The sequence below is a fragment of the Lampetra planeri genome, chromosome 1 (genome assembly GCF_965212315.1).
Source record: "Lampetra planeri chromosome 1, kcLamPlan1.2.h2, whole genome shotgun sequence".
Taxonomy (NCBI): domain Eukaryota; kingdom Metazoa; phylum Chordata; class Hyperoartia; order Petromyzontiformes; family Petromyzontidae; genus Lampetra; species Lampetra planeri.
The window spans coordinates 20,301,080-20,321,070 of NC_136107.1; the positions used below are offsets into that span (position 1 = coordinate 20,301,080).

The following is a 19,991-nucleotide window of genomic DNA, read 5'->3' on the forward strand; positions in this document are numbered from 1 at the left end:
ATCATCTGCTCCGAGCCAAACGTGTTAGCGAGAGCCCCGCGGGGACGCACGTCCCCATCACTCGCGCGCGCGCACACGCGCGCATCCCCCAGTGGCGCCGGCTTCCATGGAGATGGAGCGGCTCTTCGCGTGACAGGTGCGACTCGAGTGGGGAGTAGGAGGACGATGCTGTTTCTTTTTTGGCTGCCGCAGCAGCAGCAACATCGGTGTAAGGGGGGGGGAGCAGCATCTCACCCTGGCGGTGTTGTGGGTGGGCGGAGAGGGAGGGTGAGGTGGGTGGGGAGGGTGTTTGGATGGGGAGGGTGGGGAGATGGGTGGGAGGGAGGGTGGGGAGGTTAGGGTGGGTGGTGGAGGGAGGGTGGGTGGTGGAGGGAGGGTGGGTGGGGATGGAGGGAGGGTGGGTGGGTGAGAGGGAGGGTGGGTGGGGAGGGAGGGAAGGAGGAAGAGTGGTGGGGAGGGAGGGAGTGTGGGTGGGGGGTGGAAGGGGGAAGAGGGTGGGGGGGAGAGGTTGGGGGGGCTGGAGGGGGAGGGTGGGGGGAAGGTGGGGGGAAGGTGGGGGAGGGGCTGGGGGGGAGGGTGGGGGGAAGGTGGGGGTGTCTGGTGTGGTTCCACGTGAACACACCCGTGTTAGCACTGTACCACACGAGTTAGTGTGAGTACAGCGCATTCCCTTTAGACCCCCCCCCCCCCCTGTTTTGTGCTGTGAGCGTGTTCACGTTATTATCTTTTTGTTGGTGTGCTTTTCCATATTTTCTGTTTTCGTCTCTTTTTGTAAAATACTGAGGACTTTAAATAATTTCACCCTCTCTCCAGAGGAGCTTTGAGTGAACAGCAGTAAAAGTATTAAGAGAAGGTGGTCAGAACACAGGATTGACCATCTTTATATAATAATTATTTTTTTGGTACATTTTTTCCTGGCTTTAGAAAATAGAGAGGTTTGCTTAAATAGTTGTTTGTGACATATCTCACACACGTGAAAATGTCTACCCGACCCGCAACAACGTACGCGAAAGCTACTGCGCCTACGAAAGGACCGTCTCTGGGGCCTGCAAGGCGCCTGCAGCAGCAGCTTTGGCTTCCACGCGAGGCTGGAATCCGCTGCCCGGCTTCCAGCGATGTCCCGCTCGAAGTCTACGTGGAAGCGCTGGGCGCCATCGTGCCTGGAGGCTCGATAAAGTACGCCTCCAAGGTGAGCGGAAAGGTGGTTTTCTTCATGTCCAAAAAGATGGCAAACGCCGCCATAGAGAAGGGGCTGATGGTTAACGATTGGCACATCACCTTGGAGCCACTCTCATCGCCATTAGTACGCGTAATCGTATCCAACGTCCCCCCCTACATTCCCAATAAAGACATCCAAGACAACCTGGCTAAGTTGGGCACACTGACCTCCAACCTACAGCGGTGTGCCTTTGGGCTGCAAAAATCCCGCCTTGAGGCATGTCTTGTCTTTTAGAAGGCAGGTCTACATTCTGGTGCCCAATGGGCAGCTTGAGGAGGGCTCCTTTGTGGTCATGAATGGAGGAAGGGCCCATAGGCTGTTTTACTACAGGACATACTAAAATGCAACCTATGCAAAGCAGAGGGGCATGTTAAAAACACTGCCCACAGATGGCAAATGCCCAATCCAACAGCGAGGAAACTGTGGAAAAGGGTGATAAAGAAACACATCCAACAAGTGACTCAGGAGAGAGTCCCTCACCACAGAGATCATGCGAGATGGCAATAGATCCCGCTCCAACTCCAGCAACTGCCATGGAGACTGAGGCTCAGCCAGCCACCCAGCCATCATTGACAGCCGGACCTCTGAAGAGAATATTTATGGAGCATTCAGCTTCATTATCTCCAGAGTCAAGTGGGGATGAGGTCGGTCCTGTTAAATATCTCCCAGAGTTGGAGTCGGACATCGCACCCATGCCTGGGGGAGATACGGAGAGCACTGGTGGCAAAGACGGGGTCTTTGCCATGCCAGATGCCCCTAGAGGTGGGACACGCACAGGGAAGAAGCCTCCGTGCAGGAACCAAGATCAAGCACTAGACACCTGCTGAAAATCTGGAGCCTGAAATAGCAGTGGGGAAAACGCAATCTATGAAGTGGCAAAGGAAACAAGTGAAGAGGGTCACACTTCAGACCTCGACAACACACCCAGTGAGGCGGCCGAGGGCTCCCATGAAACGTGAGCAGCCAAGAGCACGGAGGAGCCCAAAGGGGTCCCGACTGACCAAACTGCGGGGGGTGACCAAGACGAGGACATTGGAAGGCTGTCAATGGAGGGGCAAGCGGCATCATCCAATAAAGCACCGACAGAGGATACCACGACGACTGAAAATCCTCAAAGCCTCAGGGCTGAGGAGGGAAGCCATAGAAGAGCGAGTGGAAGAAACCCTCAGCACAAGAAGTTTGTGAACCTGACATCTACTGAGCTGACTGGAGTGGCACCAATATTCTCACAGTCGGATATATGGAACTTTTGGATGAAGTGCATGGCTCAGAAGAAAGAGTGACTGCAGCTCTGTCAAGGTGGCAAAATGTGGAGGCAATTGCAGCCTCCCTACTCCATGTTGAGGAGGACTTCAAGAGACAGGGAAAGCCATCATCTGGAAAGGGAAGGAAAATGAGCAGGTACTTCCTGAGCCAAATAACTACGTGGAAATAAAACACACCTGGCAACAACTCCACTGACACATAATGATGCGGATAGCTGCAATTAATATAAATGGGTGTAGAGGTCCGCTCAAGAGACACTTTGTGCTGTCTCTCGTAAAAAAAACACAAAGCCTTGGTGCTCTTTGTGCAGGAGACGCATCTTACAACCAGCGAGGAAAATGAATTGGAAACAGAATGGAAAGGTGATTTGTTTTTCAGTCACCTTTCTCATTATTCTTCAGGGGTGGCAATGTTATTTGCACTGGGTTTACACCCACCATAGTTAACCAAATTGAGGCAGTACCGGAAAGAGCCCTCGATGTAACAATCAAACTTAATGACATTTCTGTCCACCGCATAAACATCTATACACCTGTAGTAGGTTCCAGGAGACTTGGACGACGTAGTTGGAGGCACACTTATTTATTAAGCACAAAGTACATACAGGCCGAGATGTACAACACTTGAAGGGGTATCGGCCCCTTTACCCATATAACTGGGAGATCAATACTCCATCACACAGCTAGCCTACTCCTAGGTCCTCCGCTACCGGGCTAGGGGAGGCTAGCTAACCCAGCCCTGGTTAAGCTGGGATTACGGCACCCTGAGTCCCCAGACCGGCTCTTACAAGAGCATCGGCTCTGGGCTCTCGGGGCCACGCCACTGGCTCGGCCTGGTCGGTCCTGAGAAGGACAGCGAGCCAGGGGAGTCCCAGGGCCTATCTAGCAGGTCTTCTGGCTTCACTGGTTAAGGCTGAACACTGAACCCCGAGCCCTCCGGCTCACCATCTTATATATCCTCTCCCCCACTGAGGGGTGGGGCCGTGGGGGATCCCAGCTCCGTGTCAGCCCCCCAGGCTGAACGGCGCGGAAGTTGATGTAAGCACCTCTCGGCGTACGGGCATAACCACGCCCAGTGTGTTTGTTAAGCCCTCTGTAACACCTCTACATTATCCCCCCCTGTACAGCCCACAGCCGTCCCGGCTGCAACAAAATTACAATAAAGATGCATCCCCCCAAATCCTTGCCGCACAAGCGGCCAACCTCACAAAAGTCTGCGCGTTTTGGCGCGCGTTCTTGCAGCGGGGCCGTCACACGGGGCAACCCCGGTCGGCCCAGTGGTGGGTGTCAACAGTCCGGGTGCGAGAAAGTCAGGCTTCGCTGCGGAGCGACCCCCGACCCCCCCGGGAGGGGTTGGCGGTCGTGAGCACGTCAATCCCGGTGCACCTGGAGGTGGAACAGTTGGTAGTAAGTTAGGCGAAAGCAGCGAAGTCGGACTCCGGGAGTCGGTGGACCCCTCACATGTTTGGCCACGCGCGTGTGTGTTAGGAACATGGGGCGCAACGAACGGTTTCAGCCTGGAGGGGTGCACGAACCACCGACGCTTCCCCCACCGGATACGCACACATTGCGGCCGCAAGACCTGCACCACTTCCACGGGCCCCCGCCACGGCTGCACCAACTTAGACGAGGTCACCAGTGGTATTTGGGGACAGTGCAACCACGCCTTGTCACCCGGTTTCCACTGGAGCACATGCGCCCGACCCAGCCTGAGCCTCTCATTCGCCTTCTGGCGAAGTTCCGAATTCTGGGCGGCCACCTCCCGCGCCTCTGTCAATTTAGCGATGTTGAATTTGACATGGTCGGCCAATTTAGATTTAGCATGCGGCGCGGAGATCTGCAGCTGGGTCGCGACAGGTGGGTTAGCCTCGCGGCCATACATTAGGACAAAGGGCGAAAATCCGGTCGCCGCATGCGGAGTCATTCTGTATTCCGCCAAAACCCCCGGAATATGAAGGTCCCAATCGGTCTGTGATTCAGAGACCTGTTGGGACAGCATGGACGTGATAGTCCGATGCAGACACTCCACCATCCCGTCAGTTTGCGGATGATATGGGGAGGTACAAATGTTTTTTGTTCCCAGGAGCTCGCAGACTTCGTGGAGAAGTTTACCTGAAAATTTTTTACCCTGGTCGGTCAGCAGCCACTCCGGAGCACCTTTGTCGAGGACATAGCCCTGGACAAAGGCCTCCGCGATGGCTGCTGCCGACTGGTTGGCGAGGGGCCAGGCCATAGGCCATCACGTAAAATATTCCACCCCGGTCAATAAGTATCAATTTCCCCTAGGTGTAGCGGGGAACGGGCCCAGAATATCAAGCACAACGAGCTCGTTAACCCGGGAAACTTTGATAGACTGCAATGGTGGGTTGGACCCCCGCGCTGGTGGCTTCCGTTGCGCGCACTGAGTACACGACCCCAAAAGATCATCCACGTCCTTTGCCATGCCCGGCCAAGAAAAATCCAGCTGGAGCATGGCAAGGGTTTTGTGAGTCCCCAGGTGAAGGAGTCGCTCGTGCGCAGCCCACACCACTCTACCCCTCAATGCAGAAGGCACCACCAGCCGGTGGCGGCGGGATCTCCTATCCCAATACATGAAAAGACCTTGAAATAACCCCCATGAGTCGACATTTCCCCCCCCCCGACCAACTCCCCCGATGCGACGGCACAAAGCGAGGAGGGAGGTGTCCTCCATTTGGAGGCGCCCCCAATCCGCGACAGACAACCCCAGCAGATAATCCCTCCCTTCGTGCTCAATAGGACCGGCAACTGAAGGCGCATCAGCGGCGGCCGCAAGGACCGGATCAGAGAACATATTCGGAGGTCTACAACGCCCCGAACCCAGGAGGCAAGCGCACTTGGAGGTGGGCAGCAAACGCGACAGAGCGTCTGCGTTCGTGTGGCAAACGCCCTTACGATAAGTAGTTTGAAAATTAAAATCCTGGAGAATCTCCAACCATCGAGACAATTGTCCCGATGGCTGTTGAACCCGCAAGGCGTACTGCAGCGTCGCATGATCTGTGCGGACGGTGAAACGTTGACCGTACAGATACGGGCGATATTGCTGAATGAAGTAAATGATCGCCAACAGTTCCCGACGGGTAACACAGTACCTCTGTTCCGCCGGAGACAACACCCGACTGCTGTACGCAACCACATGCTCTACGCCCCCAACAACCTGTGAAAGCACGCCCCCGATGCCCGTGTTGCTTGCGTCCGTATCGAGCAAGAAGGGTTTTGTAAAGTCAGGGTAACTTAATGGCGGAGCCCCCACTAGGGCATCCCGGAGGGAGCGAAAAGCAGCCTCCTCCTCCTGACCCCAATGAAACTTGACCCCCTTGGATGTGAAGGCATGTAAGGGTTTTGCAATCGTAGCGAAATCAGCGACAAACCGACGGTAATACGACGCGAATCCAATGAAACTCCTGACCTCCCCCACCGAGGTGGGCGTCGGCCAGGAGCTGACACATTGCGTTTTGGCGGGATCTGTGGCAATACCCGAACGCCCGACAATGTGACCCAAATACCGCACCGATTCGCGGAGCAAAAAACACTTCTGGGGCTTGAATTTCAAATTAGCAGCCCGCATTTTGAGAAAAACAGCACGCAACCTCTGGAGGTGTTCATCGAATGTTTTAATAAAGACGATGACATGGTCTAAGTAAATCAAACATGAATCCCATTGCAGCCCAGCGAGGACCAATTCCATCAATCGCTGGAAAGTTGCCGGCGCTGAATGTAGCCCCATCGGTAAACGGTTAAATTGGAAAAGGCCGTGCGGTGTACGGAAAGCAGTTTTCAGTTTAGATTCATCATCGAGAGGGAGCTGCCAGAACCCGGACAATAAATCCAATGTGGAGAAGAACCGCGCCCATGCCAGGGCATCAAGCGATTCATCCATCCGAGGAAGCGGGTATGCGTCGGCCACAGAAATCTTGTTCAGCCGACGAAAATCGACACAAAACCGCATTGAGCCATCGTGTTTCTTAACCAAGACGATCGGCGCTCCCCAAGGGCTGGTGGAAGGAGATATAATATCCGCAGCTAGCATGTCGTCCATGGCCGATTTGACATGATCCTTTTCGGCGGGACTCAACCGACAAGGATTTTGGCGGATTGGCGCGCTGTCACCCGTGTCAATATGGTGTCGCAGCAGTTTAGTGCACCCAATATCGTATTTGTTTTGACTCACGCTGTGAGTCGGACAGGTCCGATGATCCCGCGCAAAGCACATCCAGCCATCCCTTGTCACGGTCCGAATGCGGTCGCGCCGGCGGAGCGGCACTCACCTGACCAATGACCGGTTCCTCACAGGGCACCGGCGTCGCGTGCACGAGCACGGTCCCTTGAGGAACCACAGCCGTTCGCGATCCCACATTGAGGACCGCAATGAAGGGGTCCCCGTCCCCTTTCACAATGGTCTGGGCTGCTATCAAATCGGGTCCGTTGACCCCGGCCCTAGATGGTGCCAACAGAACCCCCCGATCCCCAACGCCCTGGGCAAATGGTCGCCGCAGCCTAAGAGGCACCAGCATCTGAGCTCCCGGCGGTACGCGTACCGTCCTCGTCACCAGCGCCTGTACCGTCGCAAATGCCGTACGGACAGTAGCGGTGGAGGACAAAAACATCATATGCCGGCCCGACGGGAGTTCAATGCAACCCTGGTCGACCAAGATACGGATCGGCATTTTGGCAGAGAAATCCGTCCCCAACAGGCACGGAACCGCCAGCGAGGAGGAGACCAATATGGGCCCGGATAGTTTGATATCCCCAATACAAATTTGCGCGCGGATCTGTCCGATAATGCCCCACGAGCCCCCGTTAGCAGCGTAGCACGGAACATCAACGGGGAGCAAAGGGCGGCTTTGAACGGGGAGAATGTTATAAATCAAATCGGACACAATAGTTGCCGATGCCCCCGTATCAATTAAGACCCGCACCTCAACCCCATCAATATGCCCCACAACGACCGACGACCCCGACGACGCGGCAACAACACGATGGGCCAACTCGAACCACTGGCCCGGTTGGAACGCACTCCCCACTGCAGTACGGTTCTGCGTGACGACATGCAATTTCCGACCTCCGTTCGTTGCAGTGCGTGAGTGTGTCACAGGTGTGTGCGTAGGCCAAACATGTGGGGTGCCATGACTCGCCGGAGTTTGCTGGTGAGGCTTGGGTAGAGGCGCGACGTCCAGCCGAGGCGTCGCCCCTCGCTGTCGGGGAGCCTGGCATCCCGAAGCCACATGGCCCCGGAGGCCACAGTTGTAGCAGCGCATGAGCACCCCAGACGGCTTGGGCTGATCCTGGCGGCTCGGTCCGTCCCGAGCCGGTCGTCCCCCGGCTCTCCACTCCATCGGGCGATCCACAGCGCAGACTTCTTCCGATGGGAGGGTGGCCGCAGCCACGGCATGCCCGGCCACCGTCTTGCTGGCCTTGCGACGCTGGGACAGCAAGTTAGCGTGGATGTGCCGCGCGGCCCGAAGGGAACACATCTCCGTGTCGTCTTGCGCCAAGACGACAATGTCCAAATCGTCCACCAACAGCAGTATCTTCTCCGCCACCATGGCATCCACCCCTTCCTCGTCCATCCGAGGGAAAGCCGCCTTCGCTAGGGCCAGGAGAGCTGTGCGGTATGCCAAAGGCGATTCCTTGGCGCCCCGCTGGCGATCGTAGAACAGCTGCCTGCAGTCCGAAGGTGGTCCATAGACTGCAGACAGGAGTTGGAGCACCATTTGCAGTGTGGCGCGCTTCGCTCTTGGCGCTGAGGTGAGGGTAGCGAGGGCGTCACTGTCGAGCATCGCTGGTAGCGCGCGTAGCACTTCATCATCAGTCCATTGTGCCATTTCTTGGTGAGCGAGGAAGCGTTTTCGGAAGCCTCCCCAGTCACCGTCTTCCCCCACAAACTCTTTGAGAGGTGGTAATCGCTGCTGTAATGTGGCGTCCGCAGTCGGAGATCGCGCCCCGTTGTTCCCGCCACTCCGCACAGTTTTGGCGGGAATGGCGGGTGCCATCGGCGGTCGCTCTTTGGGTGACACGCCGGCCACCATTGATGACGTGGCGGTTCCTGATTGGCGAGAGTCGGTCGCCTGACGCATCCCGGCCCCGCCCTCAGCACCCACTGTACTGATGGCGGCAAATCCAACTTCCAGGCCCATAGAAATGGCGGGAACCGGCGCCACGTGTCGACCGTCGTCGCCCCGCGCCGCTCCTCCAGCCCCCAGGCGAGTGATTTCCTCCAACGTGGCAGCTGCCGCATAGAGTAGCTCCGCCAGGCGGGAGTGAGCCAGCCGTAGCCCATCAGCCGATGGTCCCCACCCATCCTGTTGTTGCGGTGTGGGTGGACTCGGCCCCGGTTGCTCGGATTCGCCCTCCGCAATCTCGGGCTCTGAGTCGGCCGAGGTTTCCTCTTCCCCCGGTTCCTTGGTACTAGCCGTCCGTCTTGTATCCATCCTTAGAAGACCACTTCTGACGCCAGTTGTAGTAGATTCCAGGAGACTTGGACGACGTAGTTGGAGGCACACTTATGTATTAAGCACAAAGTACATACAGGCCGAGATGTACAACACTTGAAGGGGTATCGGCCCCTTCACCCGTATAACTGGGAGATCAATACTCCATCACACAGCTAGCCTACTCCTAGGTCCTCCGCTACCGGTCTAGGGGAGGCTAGCTAACCCAGCCCTGGTTAAGCTGGGATTACGGCACCCTGAGTCCCCAGACCGGCTCTTACAAGAGCATCGGCTCTGGGCTCTCGGGGCCACGCCACTGGCTCGGCCTGGTCGGTCCTGAGAAGGACAGCGAGCCAGGGGAGTCCCAGGGCCTATCTAGCAGGTCTTCTTGCTTCACTGGTTAAGGCTGAACACTGAACCCCGAGCCCTCCGGCTCACCGCCTTATATATCCACTCCCCCACTGAGGGGTGGGGCCGTGGGGGATCCCAGCTCCGTGTCAGCCCCCCAGGCTGAACGGCGCGGACGTTGATGTAAGCGCCTCTCGGCGAACGGGCATAACCACGCCCAGTGTGTTTGTTACGCCCTCTGTGACACCTCTACACACGCATCAATGATGCAGAAAAACAGAATTTTTTCAATGCGTTACAGAACTATCTCAAAAACATCCCAAATGACGACTGTCTGATTTTGGGAGCAGATTTCAACTGTACACTCTGTCCTCGACCGCACTGGCACCGAGCAGTGCAAAAGCGGTGTCCTGAACACCTTGCGGCATGTGCTCCGCACATACAGTCTTGCAAATGTGTGGCAGATGCAACATCCAAAGCAGCAAGGTTTCATCTTTACAAGAACCCGAGCCGACAAGACACTATCGCAGTCAAGGATTGACCGTTTTTACATCTCAAAAGACCTTGAAAATAGTGCAGTGTCGTCCAGTATTTAGGCAGCACCACTGGCCGATCATCACCTAATTCTACTTCAAATGAAAATACGAGGAGTTCCAAGGGGATCGGCATACTGGCATTTAAATAATGCCCTTTTGCAAGACACCACCTTTACTGATCTTTTTGGGGTCTTCTGAGTTGAGTGGCAGGGAAAAAAAGATCGGTTTAATAACCTAGCACAATGGTGGGACATAGGGAAAGTACACATAAAAAACTGTGTCAGTTGTATGCCTGGGGAAACACAAAAAATATTGACCGAGAAATTTGTGAATTTATCCGTCAAACCGGTGGGACAACGTCTTAGGAAAACATGTTTATCAACGTGGGTGGCCGTGAGGAGAGCTTAGACTCGCAGTTGGAAATGCGATTTGAGGACGCACCGGCTGAGGCGCTTGCGTGCTTCCAAGCGCGTTTCAACTAAAAACATAAAACTATTTTTTATTTGACCGGATAAGGCCCACTGGCTATCTAGCCCTTTTTCAGAACACAACCTGGCCACAAATTATAACTCAACGAAGTGGCTTATCACGTGGAAATGTATAGCCGCCAAGCACTCTAAAAGCGTGTATCTTATGTGGAGGGTAAAAACCGGAGGACCCGGAAAAAAATCTGTCCCACTTGTCACAGAGGTTTGCGGTTCGAATCTTGCCCCGGGTAATACTGCGGGTGTATTAACTACAAAAACTCCGCACCATCTGCTCCATCGTGGGCGTCAAAGATCCCGTGACTTTATTCCAAAAAGAAGAGAGCATGATGTGTGCCAAGTTTGCCCAAACAAACAAAGCTATGCATTTATTACTTAATTCAGTAAATCCATTTAATAGCATCGCCCCCGACTTCCATACTAGACGTGTCTGTGAACGTAATGTCTTCACGATGGAACTTGTGCTTCAAAATTGGCACAAATACCGAATGCACTAATTATTATTATTCTTGAGGGCAGAGCCTCTTGTCTGGGTGCTACGTTCGAGGCTGCAACCAAAGCACATTTACCACAGTCCTCCAGCAGGGAGGGCATGCAGGCCCTGTGGAAGAAGGTAAGGCTTGGTGGATCCTAAGAATCATGAAACGACGGTTGGTGGATCACACGATTTGTGAAACTTCCAATCTCTCCGGGTGGTGAGAAATGTGTTCATGTATATATGGATGTGCGCACCATACGGAGCCAACCGTGAAAATCGGACGTGCGGGGGAAGGACAACAAACTCAATGCGCTGCTTCTCGGTGGCAGTCCCAACAGTCTGGAACGATATCCCTCTGCACATTCGCAGCATCACCTCAATCGCCTCCTTCAAGAGAGACTTAAAAACTCACCTCTACAATCATGCTTTCGAGCGACTCTGAGCTTGGCTCCGCGCCTCTGAGTTGCGGCCACTACGTCTGCAAATTTTGCATGCGTTATAAATTGAACTATTATTATTATTAACAGAAAAAAGCAGTTGTAAAGAAATTACTTTTCAATTGAGATTTCAAAGTGCACAGCTCCAATGGCTTCCGAATACCGGAAGGAAGAGAGCGTTCCAGACAGCTGCAGAAGTGTGTATGAAAGCGCGCGATGCAGTGACCATCTTTGTTCGATGGTTAGCCAAAAGCCGCTGCGAGGAGCACGAGAAAGTGCACGCGATGATTTATGCTTCTTGTCAAGATAAGCAATGTATTGTGGTTCAATTACCCCATCTCTACAGGTTGCTTTAATGTTCACTCCAGTGCACCAGTTTCATCCCTGATGCCATTCTTCAAAACATGATTTCTCAATGCAGGACCCTCCTGATAAAAAAAAGTCTTGAGACGTTCTCGGATAATGATAAATAAACACAAAATGGATATATTGACTTCTTAATAAAACCGTCAATATTTCTTGGGCAGGCAAATAAAATGAAAGAGAAAATAAAGCCAATGAAACCAATTAATTACGTGTATGCGTGTGTGCGAAGGCCTCCTTGCACTGTATATAATAGTAGTAGTTTCACCATACTACACCATACTTTTCCACTATTTTACGAGGTAAGGCCCACTGAGTTATAGAGCTATTTTTCAGTTGCGACCCGACTACAAATTATAGCGCAACGAAGTAACTTGTCACGTGGAAATTAAAAACAGCCAAATACTCTAAACGCATGTTGATTCTAAATGTGGAGGGAAAAGACCGGATGACCCAGAGAACAAAACACGCGACCACGGGGAGAACTTTCAAACTCCAAATATACAGCAGGCGTCAGGGTTGGGATCGAAGCCACAACCTCCTGTATACCGGACGAGGTAATGAACATCTCGCCACAATGATGCAACACTGGTCAATGTGGGTTAGCAAAGAGAGGCGAGGCCAAGTCCGGTTCAGATATTACTCTCCACTGATGTTAGGCCGTGGCCGGGAATCAAACCTCGGTTGCCAAGTTCATAGACCAATGCACTAACCACTGTGCCACCTGCATATGGAACTGTGTGCTTGGCAGCCTGGTAGGGTGGGGGGTGCTGGTCCATACTACAGCCTAAATGTGACGTGTGCACACAGCACAACACCCTTTTTCTATCATCACACACGTTTCTTGTTTCCACTATTAAATCCGCCCAAGGGTAAAGTTAAATCGTTTCATGTAGGTGTGCCATTGGGCGGATGGCTGTAACACGATCTTATTGTGTACACACAAAGAGGGCAACAGGTATCGTGCGGAGGATGAAGTAAGACGAAACCTTGACTTAAAGCTTTCGTGACTGCAGGAATTCATATTCTTTTCCTGAAGATGACCGCTTGTGTTGCGATCGAAAGGTCGTAGTTTTTTGTTGTTGTTTTCTTTGAAGCTATCTACGTGACCTTCCCAAAATACTCAAAGCACAAGATTAAACCCTTTCGTAAAAAAATTACAAAAACATTACGTGATGTATTCATAACACCAACATGTCAAATGAAAAATGTGATTAAAGTTCAGGTGTCACAGTCAAGATCACAAACATGGAGGTTTATCGTAAATGTTACGATTGCGGAACCTAACTTTTTTGTACGGTATGTTTTGTGCGACAAATGTCCTGCTCCAGCCCTGGCTGACATGCGCACACACAGGCGCTGTAGGGAATGTGATGCGAGAGATTCGACCGTGCACATATGTTGGCTATGCAGTCGCGAGCACACGCACGGGTATGCGGGAACACAGGAGCAGCGGCGACTCAACGACGTAAGTAAGCAGGTGTCAAATATGCACGCGCACGCGAAACTGACAAGTCTTCCAATTAGACATATTGGTTTTACCTGATCTGGTTAACCCCTGGCCACTGTTTTAAACGATTTGAAATAAATTGCCTGAGGGTGGTTATAAGTAATCCTTGTAGCCAAATGTTGAATCTATGTAATCTCACTTTCGCTCTCTGCTCAAAACGAGCATGGGGGTGCCACTCATAACCATTGGCAGTAGTTCCCCGGTGATATACATTTCACATTCCTATGAAAAGGAACGTTTTGCCCAAGAATGGAGCCATACTCCTCGAAACAGAGCCGCTTTGGAATTTTCCCCACAAAATGGGACTCGTTTAATTGATCCAAGAAACATGGCATGCTTGAGCAAACTTCCGACCAGGAATTTGTTAATAAATAGTTAACAAACCAGAGGTCGCCAGTTAAAGCTCCCGACACGGCAGTTAACAGAATGGACAAGTTTCTCAACCCCCCCCCCCACGCCTATGTCCACCCAGCAGCATAAAGGGGTGCAACGCAGTTAGTCAATCGATAGGACCGCAGTTAGTCAATCGATAGGTGACGTGTGGTGGGGTAAAGTATGGATACTCTCCACTTCTTCCACTCCGTGGTGTAAGCAAATAATGTCAGCGTTACACTGTGACTAACCCAACCGGTAACATGTACTGCGTATTCTCAGATTAACATAACGCATTTATGTTGATATTTTTTCGCACGGTGCGTGGCCAACCGTGCTAATCGGAGGTTGCGGGGAAGGACAACAAGCTCAACACAAAAAATGCACTTCACTGTATGTTGATTAACTGTAACTAACCCGTTCCGATTATAGCTACCGCATATTCTCATATTAACATAACCCATTAAAATGTATATGACTTCATTAACCTCCCTCTAGTCTTGGCACCTGATAGGCTCACAGTGACCTTTACTTGATTTAAGACAATTACATTTTTTCTTAAAACTTTCGTGACTGCAGGAATTCATATTCTTGGTTCTTTCGGTAGTCACGTAGATAAAAAAAAGTAATACGTAATGCAGTCTATTCTTAGTCTCAAACCTCACCTTACCATATTAATAATAAGTATGCGGCCCTTGCCCCACCACCTTCTCCAACCATTATATAAACGCAGTGGTAACTCCTGCAATCTCTCATTTACTTGATACAGCTGTCGTGGCTGTGACGGTACCACCTGAAGACGGAAGCTTGTGTTGCCTCCGAAACGTCGTGATTTTTATTTTTATTTTATTTTACTTTTTAATGTTTTTACCTACGTGACTTTACCGAAAAAACCCAAGAATATAATACATTGAAAATTATAAAAGGAAAGAACCACAATAAAAATTAAAAATAAAAATAGTAAAATAAAATGAAAATGTTAAATAAAAAATATTAATAAATTTAAAATAATAAAAGCAAAAAACCAACGAAGTTTCGATCGCAACACAAGCGGTCTTCACCAGGCGCCCTCAACGGGCCCCCTCTTTTCTCTCCGCCTGATGAAGACCGCTTGTGTTGCGATCGAAACGTCGTGGGTTTTTTGCTTTTATTATTTTCAATTTATTAAAATTTTATTTGACTATTTAAATGTTTTATTTTTATTGTGGGTTTTTAGTTCTATTATTTTCAATATTTTAATGTTTTTTTACTTCAATTGTATTATTTTTATATTTTGTTTTCTTAACAATTCTGGGCAACCCCCTGTTGAAGCTGGTTGTTGTAATCACTAGGGAAACGTCACGATACTCAAGTTGTAAGTGTTGTGCGGTTTACTCGCCGGCACACCGGTGTCCTGAAGTAGCAACTAATTACATTTTGACTTAAAACTTTCGTGACTGCAGGAATTGATATTATTGGTTCTTTCGGTAAAGTCACGTAGATAGAAAAGAGGGGGCAAGCATTTGGAGGCTTGCCCCCTCTTTTCTCTCCACCTGATGAAGACCGCTTGTGTTACGATTGAAACGTCGTGGGTTTTTTGCTTTTTTTATTTTAATTTTTACATTTTATGAATTGTATTATTATGTTTTATATCTACGTGACTTTACCGAAAGAACCAAGAATATAATAGCAACTAAATGACACGTTTTGTTCACGTGACAAACCTTACTAATTGGCTGTGTTTCGGGTGGTGGCGGGTTTCACGACATTTATATTTACGCGATCTAACCCCAAAAATAACCTTTATTGTGATTTAGGGTTAAAACATTTTTAGGGGGGGGGGGCATGCGAGAGTGGCGCTCCCAGTGAGGACCACTGAGTCCATGAGAGAGAGCACGTGTGCTGTCCTCACCATTGCAAAGGATGCATTTAAACTGTCCCCTCATTGCCTGCAATCAAATTCTCCCTCAACGTGCCCAATCCCATCAGATCTCAGATCTGCGCCTGGTTTAGCGCTTAGTTGGAAACAATGCCGGGGAATACTCGGTTTATAATCAACGTTTTTGGGTTTAGATCGCGTTATTTATAAATGTGTCGTAACCCTCCACCACCCGACACGGCCAATCACTATATAAGAACGGGAGACAGAGCAGAGCCTCACCATTCTGGCGAATTGCCCGATGATGCTGGATGCAATTACCAGCGAAACGTCGTACTCAAATTGTAAATGTTGTGGTTTCACGCTTCAACACACCGGTGGGCTAAAGCAGTGAACTCTTTGTCTTTTGTCAACGTGACACTTTTTTACTGATTGGCCGTGTCGGGTGGTGGAGGGTTACGACACACTTATAAATAACGCGATCTAAACCCAAAAACGTTGATTATGAATAATTTTGGTCGCGAAAGCCTACGTGTTAAACTAATACTCGGTTGATAAGGCTTTTGGCTGCAAGGTGGTCAGATTGCCAGCACAGTGATTCATTCTCGAATCCGTCTGCATGAAGCTCTGCGTTGTCCCCAGATATATGTCCCCAGATGTGTCCATCGTTGTCTCTGGGCACCCTGTTTCTTCCTCCCACGTTTCCAATACCCATTAATCTTTAAGGAGTCACAGTTAGGGTTTTTCCTCGGTAAATAGATTGCATTATTACAACTCAGTGCACCATTTGCCCTATCACACGAACTATTGGCCAAAGCACTGCTTACTAAAGCACCTCCTTCCTGCCCAACTTCACACTTCCACCAACTGTAACTTCTATACTGAAACATATGCAGTGGAACGTTAAGAGTTAGTTGCAATAAGTGTACATAGATTATTAACAATTAATTTGCAGCTCTTTGTAAATCCAATGCCGGATGAAATCCTGCCACGCGGCATCAGTCATGGGGGTTTGTTTAACCATACTTCACCACATTGGTCAGTCTTTTGGGTTGATGAAAAAAGAGGGCGGGGGGATGGGGCCGGCTCAGGACCAGTTCAAATGCCACTCGCCACTCATGCTATCCATGACCAGAAATTCAACTCAGGTGAACAAGTCAATTGTGCAGTGCGCAAGCCACTGCATCTCTGCCCACCCTGGTACAAATCACCAATTGCCCTTTTCTCCATCCACTGCCGCAAGTGATCTTACTTACGCCATGCGAGTGATGGGGGTAATTTCACTATACTTCACCACCCTGGTCGTTGCGGGTATCTAAATACAAACAGCATAGCCATAATAAAGGTGCTTTTTGGGTTAGATCGCGTCCATATAAATGTGTCGTTAACCCACCGCCACTCGACACGGACGATTAGTAATGCTGGTCATGTCAACAAAATGTGTCATTAGTTACATGTTAAACTGACAGCCAGCAAAGATGTTGGAGCATAGTACGGTATAACAATGGATTTTGCTGCACTGCCCTCTGCTGACAACATAGCTCTGCAAGCAGCCTTTCATACCTGGTGGTCAAACACTGTCCAAGCTCAGCCCTGCTTAGCTCCCGAAATTTGACGAGATCGGGCACATTCTGCGAGTAGTTTGATGACAGGAACTTATCGATTATTACACATTCCCTCTCACCGTACGTAAAAATGTCAATAAGGACATTCTTCAATAATTTATTTTCAGATGTCAATATGGCAAGTCACTGTGGTGTTACAGCAACGGAGAAACTCCGCCGGCGCTGCCATCCCCTCGCACCCCTCCACACGAATGCACACACACCCCCACTAAACACACACACCCCCACTAAACACACACACGTACACCCCCACTAAACACACACACGCACCCACGTAGGATCTCGAAGGGGGGTACCTAGCCCACGGGTTTTCATCCGAAGGGCCCCTAGCAGGGATGTCCCCCGGTTTTCCGTTGCCAGGAGATTGACCGACCCCCCCCCCCCCCCCCAGGTCGTCGGGGCGCATAGAGCTTTAGAGGCTGGCCGCGATGAAGCACACACAACACGGGAGATAGGGCCTTGAGGGCAAACACCCCGCGGGCAGCGCAGACGAGGAGGTGGAAGGGAAGTTCCTAGCCACATCGCGGATGTATATTCCGCGGGACGACCACCCCGACCAAACCAGTTGTGGCCAGGGTGGGGAGGATGGGTGCGTAGACAATGGGTCAAGGCGCAACAGAGAGTAACGCTCCAGGTAAGGGCGGGGCATTGGCTTAAACTCGGATTACACCACGTGACCCTGGATCTTCGGATTCCGAGAGCATAAAAGGAGGGAGCGGAAAAACGTTGAGGAGTTCCCCTCCAGCTGTTCAGCCGCCCGGTCCGTCTCCCAGCCGCTCACAGCGTCCAAGAGACGCTAGCGAGTGCTGCTACGACTTGACCCCAGGCAGAGACCTCTCGGATCATCGTCCCTCCGACTCCCACAGCGTCCGTGCGACACCGTGAGTGCGTCTGTGAGGTGAGAAGTAGAGTGGGGGTACACCCAGGGATTGAATAGGGATAGGCTAGGCGCTGCTCGTAGAATTTTTACTCCGGGCCGCACAGGGTTTTCTTTAGACGCGCCATTAATAAACTCCAGTTCAGAAGATCAGTGTAATGTGATTTCTGTGTGTGTGGCTGATATTCGGCGTGGTGTCTGTGATTTTTGAGTGGAGCGACTGTGTGCGGGGGCGGGGTGCGTGAGAGAGCGAGCGCGGGGCTGCAGGTTGTCGGCGCGGAGTTGGTGTGTGAGGTGCGCATCTATTACCCTCCCTACGACCGCCATGGTTTACACGGGGTTGGCGTGTGTGTAAGATGCCAGTCTGCAGCGCCGTGCGAGTGATTTGAGCATGCGTGTGAGGCACGTGTACTGCAGTACACAGAGCCGCCATCATTTGCACGTGCTTGCACTCGCGTGCGTCTTTACACAGCGCGCTTTACGCAGCGCGTTTACACAGTAGAAATCACATTAATGGTGAGGCGTGCCCCATAGCCCTGTCCCAGCCGTTCCATTCCCATTAGCATTGCGGGCACGCGGATTAGGGCTTAACCACCAGGAGGGGCACGTGCATATTCATACTGCTATTTTTAGTGCTAGCCTTAGTGTGCAACGAGCGCCTGCAGGGGCGCGCACGTGCACGCAGCCACTTCCGTGTTAGTGGTGGTGTACGTGTGCGTGGGGGAGATAACCCCGGGCGGTGGTGAGCCAGCCGAGTAGCGATGTTCCTTAAGAGAGGGCGCTGGCGCGGGGGGTGGGGGGCGATCACCCGATCGGCGGGGGCGCTGCGAGAGACGGCCGAAGAGGAGGAGGGGAGAGTGGAGGGGGTGGATGTCGCGCCCCCACATCACCACCCAGTGTTTGTCTGGTGACAAATGTCCATGATAACGTTATCACTGTCCATGCTACCTGTGCAAACCTGATTCCTCGCGAAGCAGTTGGCAAAGTCAATCTCTTTCCGCAGATTGCTATGTAGTACTTTGTGTTGATATAAACTGATCAAGTAGCAGTGTCTTGCCTCACGGCAGATGTGGAGCGTATGTATACAGGAAGTTCCTGTTTTTGTTGCTAATTTTGGTCACATGACCAGGAAGTGACGATGTTAGATTTTCAGTGAACCACGCGGGCATCTGCCATCTTACTGATAATTCAAGATGGCGGCGCGCATCGCATCTTAGTGAGACCACAGCCGCACTTGTCCATTGTGGGAGCTTAAGAAGCATTGTCTGTAAGTTTGTTTATATTCCTATAATATTGGCAATGCTGTTGTAATGTTGGAATGACCGTTATAGTGATGTAAATGCCTTTATGGTGCCGTTAAGTTGTTGTAGTAAATACGAGGCCTAGTTAGTAACGAAGCCTGCGATTTTCCTTATTGTGGATGTTACTTGTGATTTAGTAGGTCGAATCAGACTTGTGCCTATGTTGCGATCCTGAGAGTAAAGATGACGAAGTATCTCATCCACAGTTTAGTGTTATGTGTAATGCTGTACATTTGGGGTGCAGTGGGATGAATACACGATGTGCCTGGTCCGTCCAGGATCTATTGTTATCTAAGACAATGTTCTGATGCTGTGGTGTTCATTGTGTTGGTGTTTCCGAATTATAACAGATGCTGTATCTGTGTTTTCTCACCAGTTTTACCTTGTTACAATCAATAAATGACGATTGGAGTTGGACGTTCATCCTGGCTCCGAGGGTTTATTGAATGCAAGGTTATCTACTCGACTAGCGGTGCAACACAGCGCACAGCGAGGCCGAGATAAGCAGTGTACGAGTGACATAGCTAGCTGCGAGAGATGACAGTGTTAAGCTGTACAAAATGACACGGTGGAGATTGTAACGATTCTCCTTCTCTCAAGCCGACGATTCAATGAATCGTCGCAATCCACGCTCGCACTTACATTCAGGGACATGCTCCCGTTTAACATCGTGATGAATTTAGCGGCCTCTAGCAGGATAAAGACGTCGTTTGCTGCGCGTGCGATTTGATGTATTTCGAGCTTAACGCTCGACGATAATCTATAGACTAACGCATCTTTATACCCTCACTATAACGGTGCACCTGTGGGGGAGTGATTTATTTTTTGGTTAACGTGCTTTTGTATTTCAATGAAACCCATCATGGAA

At 51.1% G+C, this 19,991-nt stretch overlaps 1 protein-coding gene and 1 long non-coding RNA gene across 4 annotated transcripts in view; one reads left to right on the forward strand and one right to left on the reverse strand.

Moving 5' to 3' along the window:
* LOC144719915 (dual specificity calcium/calmodulin-dependent 3',5'-cyclic nucleotide phosphodiesterase 1A-like) overlaps positions 1 to 19,991 on the reverse strand; it is a 201,167-nt gene that overhangs the window by 176,758 nt on the left and 4,418 nt on the right. The window lies entirely within an intron of this gene.
* On the forward strand, positions 620 to 17,967 carry LOC144719941 (uncharacterized). Its single transcript, XR_013585681.1, has 3 exons — positions 620 to 1,189; positions 12,912 to 13,048; positions 17,053 to 17,967. It is a non-coding gene; the product is annotated as an uncharacterized LOC144719941 (long non-coding RNA).